Source organism: Nannobrachium achirus, assembly GCF_963921795.1.
Source record: "Nannobrachium achirus genome assembly, chromosome: 21".
Classification (NCBI taxonomy): domain Eukaryota; kingdom Metazoa; phylum Chordata; class Actinopteri; order Myctophiformes; family Myctophidae; genus Nannobrachium; species Nannobrachium achirus.
Window position 1 is genome coordinate 27,664,109 of NC_137828.1, and position 12,504 is coordinate 27,676,612.

The 12,504-nt window shown below is 40.7% G+C and overlaps 1 protein-coding gene across 1 annotated transcript in view; it reads left to right on the forward strand.

Annotated features, from left to right (window-relative positions):
• LOC308307179 (contactin-associated protein-like 2) overlaps nucleotides 1-12,504 on the forward strand; it is a gene marked incomplete at its 5' end in the record, with an annotated part of 419,567 nt that overhangs the window by 143,246 nt on the left and 263,817 nt on the right. The gene's annotated exons all lie outside the window — the stretch shown is intronic.

Sequence of the window (12,504 nt, forward strand, 5' to 3'; positions counted from 1 at the left end):
GTTTTAAGATATTTAACCACTTGAACCGTCAATACCTAATAAACCTGACCTTTCAGTCTGCTCTTTTTCCCCTCTACACCAAACCTCTTTGCCAAAAATAGCCGATCTACAAGCTCACAGCGCCTCGTGCTGCTGTCTAAAGTTCCCAGAAAAAGAATAAGGCTTCAAGTGGTTAATATAAAAAGGAGAGTAAACGTTCTATTTCTCAAAGATTTGGAGGCCCCCCGTAGTAACTCTGAGGAGCCCCTGTTGAAGACCCCTAGTTATAGCTAATCTCCACATTCTAATTCTTAACCCTTGGATGCATGACCAACCAATACCTACACTCTTCCATGAGTGGGGTCAAAAATTACCCTGATTAAAATCAATGCGTTTTTGCAATAAACTACTTTGCTCTCACACATAACTCTGCCATACTTTTGCCTAGCAACGTGATTTCAACTTTAAAACACTCACACAACTTGAGCCTTTATTCCACCAATAGGGATGAGCTGTAATTGTTGAAGCCCCGCCCCCTCTGTACACTAAACGCGTGCAGCAGCTGTCACACTTTGCTGTCACACTTTGCTCTCACACCTAACTCTGGCATACTTTTGCGTAGCAACGTGATTTCAACTTTAAAACGCTCACACAACTTGGCACTTTTTCCGGCCAATAGGGAAGAGCTATAATTGTTGAAGCCCCGCCCCCCTGTCTTCCTATTGGCTGGGATTTAAACAGCCATAACTCCAGTTTGCAGCATGGCACCATCTCGAAACTTGGTGTCTGGACTTACACCACCATAGAGATGAGCTGCAATTTTTGGTGCCCCGCCCCCTCTTTCCTCCTATTGGTTGGGCTTTAAACCTCCATAACTCCAGTTTGCAGCATGGTACCGTCTCAAAACTTGGTGTCTGGACTTAGACGGCCAATATGGACGAGGTGTAATTGTTGAAGCCCCGCCCCTTCTTACAAGTCTTGTTTCCGCCCGCCCTGACGGTTGCTTCTCGCCCTTAGGGCATCTTATTGGTAATAGTAGTAATAGTAGTAGTAATTGCGACTGTCAGGTCGCAGTTTAGTTGCGACCGTGAGGTCGCAGTTTAGTATCAAAACCTCCACCGTCCGTCCGTCCGTCAGTCACACGTCACACCTTTGCCCTGCTCATATCTCCGCATCAGTATGACATCACACTGCTGACATCAGTATGACATCACACCGTACACAAATGACCCTTATATAAGACCGGCAAGAAACAGTGGTCTAAAACAGTGGTAGCTATGGTAACCAGTTGGTTGCTAAGGTAAAAACAATGGTTGCTATGGTAAACAGTTGGTTGCTAGGGTAAACAGTTGGTTGCTAGGGTAATAAAACATGGTTGCTATGGTAAACAATTGGTTGCTAGGGTAAACAGTTGGTTGCTAGGGTAAAAAAAACATGGTTGCTGTGGTAAACAGTTGGTTGCTAGGGTAAACAGTTGGTTGCTAAGGTAAAAAACATGGTTGCTATGGTAAACAGTTGGTTAGTAGGGTAAACAGTTGGTTGCTAGGGTAAAAAACCATGGTTGCTATGGTAAACAGTTGGTTGCTAAGGTAAAAAAACATGGTTGCTATGGTAAACAGTTGGTTGCAGTGCGCCTTGACATCGGAACCTCTGAGCACTCCTTGGGTATCACTTACGTTGGCTGTTCCAGAGTTACCTCCCTGCAAGGCTTGTGCCTCTATCCAGCTGATTTGCACACAAACGAGTGGGCGCGCTTCCAGAGGATCAACAACAACAAAAAGCAGCAAGAACGCAAAGCCATTGACAAGGCCCTGCAGAAAATGCATGACACGCTGCTGCGCCACACTCAGCACCCCTAAAAACCAGTACTTGGGATTTGTTGATGTAAATGTTCACATAGAGTGTAATAATTGGTAAAACAAACTTTTGGCCTATTTGTGGAGATAAGCGACCAACGGTCGCTTATCTCCCGATTAGGGAGTCTTACTGGTATCAAAACCTCCACCGTCCGTCCATCCGTCCGTCCGTCCGTCCGTCCGTCGGTCACACGTCACACGTCACACCTTTGCCCTGCTCATATCTCCGCATCAGTATGACATCACACCAGTGACGTGCAGTGAGGGTTGGGCATGGGGAGGCACTGACTCAAAAGCCAGATTTACAAACATACAGTATGATGCTAACCACTTAAAAATATCTACATTTTCCATTACAAAAAAGTACCCTTTAATATCGGTAAGAAACAAATTGACCCTTTTAACTGTGATTATAATACAATATACATTTGTATTACAACTATCCTAATTATAAAGCACTGTAATGGATTATAACTGTGATTATAATACGTTATAAAGTATTAATGTATTACTATGATAATTAAAATACACTATAATAGATTATAATAGTGGTTAAAACACAATATAATCTATTATCATGTATTACAACTATATCCTGGTGGTCTAAATGAAAAGTCAGTGAGTGATCAGTCATTATGAAGTGTTTGGCCCTGTTTGGCCTAGCTCAGACCTACTATAGAGTGGATACTTTTTAGTACCCTGTTTAGTACCACTTTCACACCACTCTACCCAGGTCCTTGTAGTGGAAAACCTGGCACAAGTGGGCGGTGTGGTGTGGAGTGGTGTGGAGTTGGGCCAGTGGAAAATGGGCTTAAAGGCACTGACTCACAAGTCAGATTTACAAACATACAGTATGATGCAGCTTAAATTATGGGTATGGTGTTATCCCATTTTTGATTAAATTGAACAACATTTTAAACACACCACTGTATAATGCAGTATTCTTACCTTTACTTGTAAATGAAGTCCAGTTTGGGTCCAGGGACCATTGTCACTCGTTGAGAATAAAAGGCAGGGAAAGCAGTAGGCCTAAAGGCGATTTTTTTTGCAGCACATCCACAAAACCAATCTTTTCGAGAATACCAATCCGTTTGAAATGAACGCGTTGTACTCCGTCCAGGGAGGCCCGTCGGTTGAAGCAAGTCTCGCAGATCTGGCGTTGGTCGCCCGCTATTTATGACTTCTTGCTTTGATTGAAAGTCCAGTTTTGAAAAGTTTCTTATCTTAGATATTAAATCCTCCATTTTCAGGGCGAAACAGCATTGCAGTCTGCACAAGCAGTTGTTGGTTTGTTGTTGTTTCTTTCTTTGCAAGAGTAAACCGGGTCATGAACTATTGACCGCAGGCACACTATCGCCCCCTTCTTTGAGGCAGAGGTACTGGCTGCCTCAAGGCATGCCTTTTCCTGCGGGCAACAAGCACGCGCCATTTGCACGCGCTCAATGCAGTGTGTGAGTGGTTGCACAATCTCGCGCACGCTGTGGGGAGGCTCTACCCGTCACTGCCTCACTTCCCGTGATTCTCGTCTCTCCGTTGTTATTTGAACAGGAATGACAGGATTTCAGCGATTTTGACTATGAAAATGATCAAACTATATAGGAACCACACCAAAATTGCATTGAAAGCATAGACCAGAGGACAAATATTAATATTATTTTATCATATTATTTCTTTTTTTAACATCTTATCGTGACAGCTGAGGCAAGCATTTTGAGCCTTTTACCCCCCCTGGTGGCAAGGTGAGGCACTGCCTCACCTGCCTCCCCTGACTGCACGTCACTGCATCACACTGCTGACATCAGTATGACATCACACCGTACACAAATGACCCTTATATAAGACCGGCATTATCTACCGACAGACGGGCAGCCATAGTTACACCTGGAATGTTGAATCTCCATATATGGAGATAACCTACGCATCACACAAAGTCTGGCCTCACCAGCCCATACTTGGGCATGGACGACTTATATCTCCATATACGGAGATGGCCATATATGGAGATACGCAAACACAATACACAAACAAGCCCTATATAAAGGGGCAATTCTCACCAGGGAAGAGAGCATTCCCCACTAGCTGAGTATCTTAAGATGGTTGGATGTGATGATAAGCTATAAGCTTAGTTGATCCTGGCGATAAGGTCTGAGTCGAGGAATGCTCTCTTCCCTGGTGAGAATTGCCCCTTTATATAGGGCTTGTTTGTGTATTGTATGACATCACGCCACATTATCAGCTGTGGACTCTGTGATGTCATCGTATCTCCATTATGGCCATCTCCGTATATGGAGATATAAGTCGTCCATGCCCAAGTATGGGCTGGTGAGGTCAGACTTTGTGTGATGCGTAGGTTATCTCCATATATGGAGATTCAACATTCCAGGTGTAACTATGGCTGCCCGTATGACGTGAGAGGTGGAGGTTGTGATATTTGTGGAGATAAGCGACCAACGGTCGCTTATCTCCCGATTTAGGGAGTCTTACTGGTAATATAGTTGCGACCGTGGTCACAGTTTAGTATCAAAACCTCCACCGGCCGTCCGTCCGTCCGTCCGTCAGTCACACGTCACACCTTTGCCCTGCTCATATCTCCGCATCAGTATGACATCACACTGCTGACATCAGTATGACATCACACCGTACACAAATGACCCTTATATAAGACCGGCAAGAAACAGTGGTCTAAAACAGTGGTTGCTATGGTAACCAGTTGGTTGCTAAGGTAAAAAACATGGTTGCTATGGTAAACAGTTGGCTGCTAGGGTAAACAGTTGGTTGCTAGGGTAAGAAAACATGGTTGCTATGGTAAACAGTTGGTTAGTCACTGCTGACATCAGTATGACATCACACCGTACACAAATGACCCTTATATAAGACCGGCATTATCTACCGACAGATTGTGGAGATAAGCGACCAACAGTCGCTTATCTCCCGATTAGGGAGTCTTACTGGTAATAGTAGTTGCGACCATAGGTCGCAAGTTTAGTATGTGAACGGTCACAGCTTGTCCGTATGTATGTATGTATGTATCTCTGTCACGCCTGACACTGTGGTTCTATGGGTTTGCTGCTCTGACATCATGCTCTGATGTCACTGTGATGTCAGGGGAACCACTGTAACAAAATGGGTTTGCTGCTCTGACATCATGCTCTGGCGTCACTGTGATGTCACACTAACAGAATCCCTTTTATGCCCATACATAGAGATCCCTGTCTGTAGAACCAGCCACACAGATATGGGCTGTCTTGGCCATATATGGATTCTGTTAGTGTGGTATGTGGCCAATGTGGTCTCCATATATAGGTATTCCCATATGAAGACCTGTTAGATATGGGCTTAATATTAATGACAGGGAACTCCATGTATGGGCATAAAACAGAGAGTGTTGTCAGAGCGGCAAACCCATTCAGTTAGAGTGGTTCCCCTGACATCACGTGACATCAGAGCATGATGTCAGAGCGACAAACCCATAGAACCACAGTCTCAGGCGTGACAGAGATACATACATACATACGGACAAGCTACAGTGGTTGTACCTTGAAAGTGCTGGTCGTGGCACTGATGTGGTACCACCATGGCAGCCAAATCAGTTGAGGCACCACGTTGTTACATGCCACAACCACTAGGTGGGGTTAGAGAGCAACTAATGCCCAGACAAAGGCATATGAGACAGGTTTGTTGCTTAACTGGGTAGTTTATTTAATTTTCAAGAATGAGAAGATTTTGAGCTTTCAGTCAACAGCAATGACTTGTTGGCAATTGTATTAAATCCAGGGGAAAGGGTGAATTTAAATGCTGAGTTCTAATGAACTGAAAAAGCAATTATTGCTATATTAACAAATGTTTATCATATTTAACAACATTAGACAAATGAACTATTCTAATTTCAAAGTCTCCAGGCCAGGAAAAATAAAGGATAAATAAAATAATTCAATAAAATCCTCCAGTCCAGTTGATTATCACCTTTAGGCATTTTTATATATCCCTATGTAATTGTGAGTATTTTCTTTTTTAAAGATTGCTACTTTAAGAAACAACTATGTTTCTTACACTAACCAATGTTAGATGATTTGAAATCCATCACAAACAATGCCATTTCAATGGAACATGCAGGAATCGAACCCCGGTCCTCTGGCTTACAAGCCTGTCTAACAGCCCCCTAGACCACACTGGACCTAATGCAGAAGTGTGTCGTACTGGCTAGACTGTAGTTAGCCTGCTACAGTGACAGTCTGAATAGTTGTGAAACAGATGTAGAATTCTTAATGAAAGTTTTTTGATTGATTGAAGACTTTATTAGAAGTTTGCATAGGAAAAGGTACAGTTTCATGACGGTACAGTTCACTGGTACAAGGTCTACTAAAAGGAGATCCATGAAAAGACTAAGCTTATTTCCATTCAAGTATCTCATATAAATAGTTTTAAAAATCAAATGGTGTTTATGTGATAAATGGAGGCTATATTGTTGCTACATTTCTGCCAATCATAAAAGAAGGGGAAAAAAAACCAGCTCTTTGCAGAAAACAGACGATCTTTTTTTGAAGTAAAAGTATTGGAAATTGGAAATACTCAAGTAAAAGTACAAATACCTAAAAAATGCAAGAATCGAACCACCAACCATTGACACAAAAGGGTATAAACTACTATTTTCATCATATTAAACAAACATTCTTAGTCTTATGAAGTTCTTGAAAAATAGATTACACAACTGGGAATTGAACTCTGTTCTACCAAATGTTAGTCCATGACACTATCCACTAGACTAGCTCTACAGAATGAAATTGACTGACTTTGTCACTCAGATGCCAAGCCACACTTTCAAACTAAAAGATTTGAAAAGTAAAAGTAAAAGATTTGTATAGGCCTACTTTCTACACCACTGGTGGTGAAGGGTATACAAATTTGACCCTTAGTTTGAGCGGGATCTTGGTTGATTGGTTGGTGTGTGTGTGTGTGTGTGTGTGTGTGTGTGTGTGTGTGTGTGTGTGTGTGTGTGTGTGTGTGTGTGTGTGTGTGTGTGTGTGTGTGTGTGTGTGTGTGTGTGTGTGTGTGTGTGTTGGGGAGGGGGGCACAAAACTCCTGGGCTACACAATAAAATAATCTTTTAATGTATCTGAGTGTAGCCTAACAGATATTATCAAATGGATCAACTATAGTAGAGTTACTGGTTTCCGGTGCAAGTCTCTGACATTTGACACTCCCGGTCAAGAGTCTATTGTAATGGCCTAAAGTCTGTGGCCATGAGGCTAACAAAAGCACAGTGTTAAACCAGTAATTTAGCATATCATTGACTCTGAGCGTCCTGAGTTAGTACATGTATCCCCTGTGTTCATTTAACTGTTTCACAATATAATATAAAATAATATAATGACATTCCTGCAAAACTTTTACAGAGATGTAAAACATGGAAGTCGGTAATATTCTACAGGCTGATCTTATATAGACAGAAATATGCGCTCTCACTACCAACTCCAGACACATGATGTGGTAATACCTTTTACAGTTCACAGCTCATCCTGACTCATTTTATTTAATCAGTGTTTTTGTGCGCAGTGGGTGCAAAGTCTGTTTTCTCTAGAGAGCCTAGAGGCTAGTTGTTGTGTGACCTCTGTTGAAGTAGCAATCTGTAAATTCAACACAGTTTGTTGACTAAAATGCAGATTAGCTTATTACTCAAAAAAACTTCTTTGAGGCCTTCATTTATGGAGAGAATAGATGCATCACTTAAGTCAAGCCTACTAAAAGTAACATTTCAATGAAATGCCTTATAAACAGTAAAACAAACAATAAACAATCAAATGCATTTCCATACAATTAGTGTGAAAATATAATTATTATAATGCACAACAACACCAATTCTCTGTAGCAGGGGCATAGGGAGCGATAAGGGGTTAAAAGTCTTGCTCAGGGACACATCAATTCCTAGCTGGCATGGCCAGGAATCGTACCTGGGACAAACAGGAGCTTCAGCGCTCCAGCCATTCTCAATAACCACTAAGCTACAGCTGTCTAGGCCAGGATATATACTTGTTAGTCACACAATACAATAAAATCTTCCATTCAACAATAAGAAGTTAGTAATCACTTTACGGCTATTTTGTATATCCCTATGATGATTGCAGAAGAGACAATAATAAAATAAGTCATTAGGATTATTTCAAAAGAGATTGTTTCTTTATTAGGGATTTAAAAGTCTTGCTCAGGGACACTTCAGCAAGTAGGTGGCCTGGCCAGAATTCGTACCTGTGTACTCCCAAACCCCCAACCCCCCAACCCCCCAACCCCCCACTGTGTGTGTCTGACTCTCTCTGTGAGTTTATTTGCTAAACTGTCTCACATGGGGGGTTGGGACTTGGGGGAGTTGTGGTCATTCGAAGAACTTTGCATTATTTCTCTAATAAAAAATAAAAAAAACATTATAATAATAATGTATTATGTACCTTAGTGCCAAGGTGTAATGAAAAGCAGAAAAAAAACTAAAAAAACAACAACAATAAAATCTTCCATTCAACAATTAGAAGTTAGTAATCACTTTATGGCTATTTTGTATATCCCTATGATGATTGCAAAACAGACACAATTTAAACAAAAATAAAGAATTAGTATTGTTTCTATACAGATTGTTTCTTTATTGGGGGTTTAAAAGTCTTGCTCAGGGACACTTCAGCAGACATGTGACATGGGCAGGAATCGTACCTGCGAGTACTCTGGAGGGCTCTGGACTACTAGGCAGGCACACTAACCACTCAACTACAACTGCCTGGGTCTAAACCATTGTAATAACTTGTCTTGTGGTGACCAGTGGTAGAAAAAGTAGGCTACTTATATGCTTTACTTACTGCAATGTAGATGTACTTTGTTACAAGTAGAAGTCCTGTATGAAAAAAATACTTGAGTAAAAGTACAAAAGTATCGGTCAAAATGTTCTTAAAGTTCCAAAAGTACTCATTGTGCAGAATGTATGATTTCAAGTTATCACAATTGTATAAAAATCTTTGGAAAATAGACGATCTACAAGCTCACAACGCCTCACGTCGCGGTGTGTTGACAAGTAGCAAAAATAGCCTGGTAGATCTGATAATGCAGATTAGCTTATTACTCCAAAAAACGTTTTTGAGGCCTTCATTTGTGGAGAGAATAGATGCATCACTTAAAGGGGAAGACCACCCATTTTCAATATTGAACTATGTCATTAATATACCTTAGAGGAGTTGTGTGGTAATAAAAAAAAAGTTCCCCCCCTTCTGTGTTGCCTAGAACTGGAGGATTGATTTTGGGGTTTGTATTGTAAAGTACAATGTGTGATGTCATCAAGTTGTAATTTACAATACAAACCCCCAAATCAATCCTCCAGTTCTAGGCAACACAGAAGAGGGGGAACTTTTTTTCTCTTTCCACACAACTCCTCTAAGGTATATTAATGACATAGTTCAATATTGAAAATGGGTGGTCTTCCCCTTTAAGTCAAGCCTACTAAAAGTAACATTTCAATGAAATGCCTTATAAACAGTAAAACAAACAATAAACAATCAAATGCATTTCCATACAATTAGTGTGAAAATATAATTATTATAATGCACAACAACACCAATTCTCTGTAGCAGGGGCTCAGGGAGCGATAAGGGGTTAAGAGTCTTGCTCAGGGACACATCAATTCCTAGCTGGCATGGCCAGGAATCGTACCTGGGACAAACAGGAGCTTAGGCTCTCCAGCCATTCTCAATAACCACTAAGTTACAGCTGTCTAGGCCAGGATATATACTTGTTAGTCAGGAGATCAGGGTTTCATTGTTCCTTTAGCCTCTAAAATGTTGTCCATTCAAACAGTTTCCAATGTTTTTATTTAAACCGTATTTTTCTAATTGTTGACTGAATATTTTATGTACTATTATTATTATTATTATTTATTTATATATATATATATATATATATATATATATATATATATATATATATATCAGTGGCGATGCGTGCCCCAAGGGACCGGACCTTCAGGGACGCACCACCGCCCCCCCCCCCCCCCCCCGCGCGTGCACATGCGCGCAAATTGTATGCCTTTTTCATTCTTCTTTTTCTTTTACAAAACTGGTTAACAATGAACAGCAGACTGTGTACAAGGCAAGCACGCTGGGTAGGCTTAACCTACACACATACTCCAAACCAAGACTTCCAAACCAATGCCAATATAAGGATTAAATAGATGTGCGCTGCTGACAGACAGAGCCACACAAGACACAACCAGCGCAACCAATCGAAACGTCCATTTAACATAGCATGCTTTACAAAGCAAAACGCACTGTCCACCATCATGTAACAACACCAGCTATCAATGTAAAGAAAGACCACGTCAAGAAAGACCCACATTAAATAGACAAAAACAGGCCTAAGTGTATCAATCTGTCTTTCAATGTTATATGAGATACATAAAGTGGTTCCTGTGTAAATAAGCTGTAAGGTTTACTAGGATCTCCTTTTAGCTGACCAGTGATTTGTACTGTCATGAAACTGTACCTTTTCCAATTGCAAACTTCTAATACATTCTTCAATGATCAATCAATGGAAATTAAATGCACAGCGGCATATCCAGCAATATAAATTAATTCAGTTTCTCTCACCAATGAAGTTGTTCACTTCAAAACATCCTCCTGTCCTTTTGGATGAATTTCTCAAAGATGGGTTCATAAAGCTATCATTCCTTTTAAGTTCTGTCCATCTTTTCATAAAACAGTCTTCTTGAAAAAGGCAACGATAATAATAAATCCACAGCGTTCACTCCAGCTGCAGCCATGTCGCGTCTGTTTACTTTACAAGTTTCACGTGTAGTGCATAGTGAGTGTGAAACATGCTTGTTGTTCCACTCCAAGTCCCGGAAAAGCTGTGTTGTGATTGGCCAGTAGTCACTTGACTCATTTTGATTGGTGGTTGAACGTGGGTGTTCCGTATACCCTTGACCAGAGCCCTCAAAATATGATTGGTTGATCAAACTGACAATCCACACCAAGGCTTGTATTATGGGGAACTGGCTCAGGGAATTCTGGAAGACCTGCGAGTGAGAGTAATCTGCGCAGAGACTCAGTAGAAAAAATCTCTCATTGGCTGTTATTTTCCCCAGCACACAAGCACTCCCTATGCACAGAACTTGGGGAAGAAACAACTACAACGAGTATAGCGAGCGAAACAGTGCAGTTTAACAGATTACCAACACAAATAATTGTAATTATTTTAATAAAAATAATAAAAAATAAAAATATATTTTTTATTTAAAAATAAAAATATTATTTTCTTTCTTCTGAGGATCCCTGGGTCTTCTCTGAATACCCTGAAGGTCCTGAAAATTCGCCACTGATATATATATATATTCCTGTCATGGGTCGTGGGGAAATTAGAATTCAATAGCATACTTATTATTACAAACCTAGTTGAGTTCTAGGCACATCTAGTTTTTCATTTGTCAAATGTTTTTAAGTATAATAAACACAGTTGTGTATAAAGCAACAATTGCATTTCAATTGAACCTGAACTCTGCATTGTCGTCTAATTTTTCTTTAATTAATAACAATCACAATGAATCTGTTCACCCTTGCCGTGTTGCCAACACTGTAATGTAGGGTTCATGGACTCACATGTGCCTCCCTGTGGCAGATCAGCCACATTACATGCTGTAACACCTCTAAAAAAGGTGGTACCACATTTCACTCAATTCACTCAATGGCACTACAGTGGTGCCACTGAGGCAGCCAACTGGTGACACTGCCAATCTCAAGTGCTAACCACTGTATGACCGTTCACATATAAACTATTATTCCTACTATTACTATTATATATTACTACTATTACTACTACTACAGTATTACTACTATTACTACTACTATTACTAATATTACAAATATTACTATTACTACTATTACCAGTAAGACACCCTAAGGGCAAGAAGCGACCGTCAGGGCAGGCGGAAACAACATACTTGTAAGAGAGGGCGGGGCCTCAACAATTGCAGCTCATCCCTATGGTGGTCTAAGTCCAGACACCAAGATTTGAGACGGTACCATGCTGCGAACTGGAGTTATGGTTGTTTAAAGCCCAGCCAATAGGAAGACAGGGGGCGGGGCTTCAACAATTACAGCTCGTCCCTATTGGCCGGAAAAAGTGCCAAGTCGTGTGAGCGTTTTAAAGTTGAAATCACGTTGCTACACAAAAGTATGGCAGAGTTATGAGTGAGAGCAAAGTAGTTTATTGCAAAAATGCATTGACTTTAATTGGGGTCATTTTTGACCCCACTCATGGAAGAGTGGGGTAGTGATACAAAAACTGAATTTTCTTAAAATTAATGAAATAATAAATAAAAATGCAAATGGCCTCATGTCACAAACATGTTTTATGAGGAATACCTGGAATATGAAAATATTAACACTTTTACTTTTAAAGATATTGAAGAATAACAACCCCTGGGTCATGCATCTAAGGGTTAAAGGGACTACACCATGAACTTACATTTTTCCAATTTGTATGTATTTTTTTGGTGTCCCACCAGCACGTTATATTCTCACAAAGTCCTATTTCTGACCATTGTGTCTTTCTCAGTTTATGGGCAGATCTATGTAAGCAGGTCTCAGAACGGGCTGTCTGGCAGGCCTGAGAAGGAGGCAGGAGGAGCTGGGAGAGGGTTGGG